Below are 4,456 nucleotides of genomic sequence, written 5' to 3' on the forward strand. Positions count from 1 at the left end.
ATGTAACAACGCCTACGTTACCCCCGAAGTAATAAGGATCAATGCTTATCGGCATAATCTAGTCTGTGTTATTTAGGTTTAAGATTTTAGGTCTAAAATAGCTCATGGATCGTCGATAAGCTTTGGAAGTCCCAAGCATAAGTGCTAAGAGTACCTTCATAATAATAAAGATCATATTACCTAGAAAGTTGCTCGAATTCTTTTCCTGCCTTATCTTTCTGTAAATCCTCATGCCCGACAATAGGATAAATTGCTTCACGGGTTCCTCATCCCAACCATACACCCGGTGCGGTGAAAAGCTTTTCTCAACCCAAAGGTAATATGAGATCTTTTTTCTTTATTGTGTTTTCTATTTAGACTGCCTACCCAAAAAATTCTCCCGGACAGACAGTCAGGGGCTTAACAAGTACTATGTACTGAAAATTGAAAGCGACATATTGTGTACCCTGTGAAAGCAAATTCCAACAAGAAGGGAAGGATCATTACGTTGCTAACTCAGGTTGTGAAAAAGCTCCTTATCGCGTTCCACGAGTGACCGGGGGCTACGACGTCGCCCACTCAAGTGAATCTAAGGCTGGTCATAATAAGTGCTTTGACTAGTGATTAACGTGTCCTGAACTAATCAAAGGAAGAAGTTAGTAGGAGGTCATGATATGCTGTCGAATGCATCCAGCACGAAGTATTCCTGTCAAATACGAAAAGCATTTAAATTCTTACAAGTCTAACAAATCTACCAAGTTATTTATTATAGATTGCAGGAAAAAGTTTTAAGGCAGGGAGTTAACTCCAAAAATTTTATGTGTAAGTACTAAGAGTAAGTTTACACTAGTAAATGTTCATATTTCCCGTAAGGATGCTTGAATCTTTTTGTGTTATTTTTTGTCTTCCCTAAGCTAAACGTTTGGCACCTGTAAGATGGGTACACCGGCAGTAAGCCGCAATCCGAGTACCTTTATTTATCACACGCACCCGGATAAGTCTGGACAAGGTCACACATGAACCAATTTAAGGAAACAAGAGTTTCTACGATCAAAAGGGAAGTATGAGCATTTAATTCTTTTCTTACCCCAGTCGGCTGATTCATAATGGCTGGTCAGTATTTTTTATCTTATTATCTTTAACTATCTATCTGAGTTTTTCCAAAAGATAATCAATCAGGGCTGAATGAATACAATATATCAAGATCTAGCGACAACATATTGTGTGTGTGCCAAAGCGATTTCCTTCACATGGGGACGATGTTTTAATTTATGACCTTGCAAGATGTGATAAAGGTTCCTTATCACGTCTCTGAGTGCCCAGGGGCTACGACACCTCCCACTCACACTGGACCTAGGGCTGACCCGATTAAGCTCTTCGATTAGTGATGAAATCATCCTACCCTAGCTAGTTGAGGAAGCGAGTAACACTAAGCATGTTAGGTTGTCATTATATCTTCAGCTTTGAGTTCCTAAGAAGTCCCGCCGATTTTATTTACATTATTTTTGGTTTTTACTAATAAAAGAATAAGTTTCTATTCCCAAGCATAGGTTACAAAAGAAAACCTTAACGGACTTGGCTATTCTTCGACTAGCCACTACGGCGGTTCGAAGTACTTCTCGGAGCTATGACCTTTCATGTCCCATCACATTTTCTGTTCGGGATCGCTTTTGGCGCACTCGGGGGCTATTAGTACGAAATACCAGAAGAACTAACGCACTACACCAACAAATACGCTCAATTTCCAAACGTCATCATGATTTTTTGCTATGACGGTCCAAGTTCCAAACCCAACCAACGACCAATCTTTTGCTCCCTGTCCTTTTGCAAGGATGGGATGATATTTTCAGGCTGATCAGAAAACCTATTTGAATAGAACTTCTTCTTGAGGACTTGTTTGAGAACTAGAAGGTGTTCGTAATCCCAAATAGATAGCCTGAGAACCCAAAGAACCTGGTTAGATGCTTCACCCTAATCAGGAACCCGAATTTTACTCGATGACATAGTCAGACAAAAATATTATCTTTATTGGCCATGTACTTAACCAGTTGAAGCCTCAATTTCACGTACTGATGGAAAGCTTAACGATAAATATATGATAGTTACCATATCCGAATACCCCAGGGTTTTCCGCAATTCTCGGGGCATGTTTCTATCTTCGGGAGAGGGATCCTTGGATGAAAAGAAAATACCCGTAGATACCTAGAGGATCTCGTAAATAGGGAAGTTTATCTTCAAAAATGGGAAGAAAAACTCTAAAGGACATATGATGCTCCCCTCTATATACGGAGCCTGGGGACCTTGCGGAGGAGAAGCGAAGACAAGTCTAACGAAAGCCGAGAGAAGTCGAAAGAGTTGCCAAAACCTTTCCACAAACCAGCAGACACATGAAACCGAGCAAGGAAGTCGCCGACTAGGTTTAGATTTATCTAGCCTAGCTATATACTCTCTTGTAACTGATTCAAATCAATAATAGACAAACAGAACGTAGGGTTCTTATCTTCAAGGAGGCTCAAACTTGTATAAAAATTCATATATGTTCCCTTATGATTCGTCTACTTAAATTATCTCCTAATTCTTCAACAAGTTTGTTAGATCGGTAGTTTACAAATCATCGACACAAGGCTTGAAGGGCAATAAACATATCCTAGAGATAAGGTATGCATCACGGGATGATAAATCCTAAACTACTAAATATAAAGATATACTAATATACTCTAACATCCCCAAAGTCGTAGCGGGACGAGTGTCACAGATGGTCAGATAAGGTAGGAAGCCGGCGGGCTGACAAATTGCCACTTCAGTTACTCTCAGTTAAACATACTATTACCATTCTTGAGAAGAACAGAGCCACTGGTGGGTTAAGCCCCACTGATTTGCAGGCCGCAACAATGGCGAGAATGAATCCCTGAGATAATTTTGTACCATTTCAGTAATCAGGAGGTGCCAGTGCTCTCAATTCTGAAAAACTCAGTAGGTGCCAGTGCTAGTGGGTTTCGCTAAAATGTTTAGCTCCTTTTTAGGTTTTACTGATAATGAATAGTTCACTAACAAAGGAAAAGACATGGAGAAGCCAAGATGGCAGCTGAAGAGATTGATAGGACAGTAAAATTTCAGATCTGAAAGGTTCACAGGCAACATCCTTTGATCCTTATGTCAAATTAGAGAAAGGTATTGAATCATTTACGGCTATGTGTATCATATAGTCATATAATGTAGAGGCTGCGATATTTTTATTCCATCATATAAGAAAAGGTATTGGATGGTCGACATTGTGAATGCTAACTAGAGAACCATCGCCAAATTCTTCAGCCGCACGACACACTGGCCTTCTCCGCAGGGACCGGTACTTACAGTCATAACAAAAACACTCTTAAGCAGGAGCGTCGGAGAGGACTCACAAGAAGCTCGGCATGCTAATACCTTGCTCGCCGCACGATCGCAACATATAGGCTGTTCGACTACGAGTTATTTCCATGGTTCAGAAACCACGTTGCTCTGAATCATTTGTATACCGGATTACTGATCAGATACACTGCACGATTAGACGATTCGTTACTGAAACTCTTTGAGCCTGCCGTAATTACAGCGTGTTTGGTTTGCCGGACTAGCCAGTCCGGGGTTGCAGGTTGCACCGTTGCAGCCGCTCGGGACGACGTCGTTCGGTCATTTTCCTCGCCACGAGAAAACACTCGCTGGGTGCCTGGGTTGGCTAAGAAAGACATCAGGCATGTTGGTGGCGGACGGGATCGTCCCGTGACGCAATCCAAACGAGAGCTGTGTTTGGTCTCGACGACCCACATGACCGCGCACACGACCACCTCATATCCAATCACGGTCTCTCCCGACGACGACCAGTACGAGACCGATCAGTACGTATCTGAGCACGACCAGTCCGGAGATTCACAACTGCAAACGAGCAACTAGTTCTCCGACCACGCAAGCGATCAGTAGTACCCGAGCGATTACATGAGTGACCAGTCGTGCTGTGCTCGACCACACGTTCGCCGCGTACGAACTCGATCACGTGATCATGTACCTATACGTGAGTCTCGAACTTCTCGGCATGGATACAAGGATGAATACTCGACGAGAACTAAGATCAGAGGCAGATTGAAAGATTTCTGGAGAAATTTTTTACTCTATTAAACTTTTCTCAACTTGCTACTTTTTTGACTTATCTGGCATACAATCCAGGGATTAGAACTCTATATTTATAGCGACATGCTAACTTCAAATCCTAACATGAATCATACCATCCCACGATCCGATTCTGGACTCTAATTCCGACTCGAACTAGACCCGTGCACATCGCACATTATGAAGTACTAAACACATTCAAACTAAGACTCTGACTTGAATACAGCTCCAAGCCGCATAAAACAAGTCCCCGAGACCCATGACTAGGATTAAGTCCAACAAATTCCCACTTAATTCTAACGTGGGCCAAGATCACAAACTCCCAATAGATATCGCA

The sequence above is a fragment of the Phragmites australis genome, chromosome 5 (genome assembly GCF_958298935.1).
Source record: "Phragmites australis chromosome 5, lpPhrAust1.1, whole genome shotgun sequence".
NCBI lineage: Eukaryota > Viridiplantae > Streptophyta > Magnoliopsida > Poales > Poaceae > Phragmites > Phragmites australis.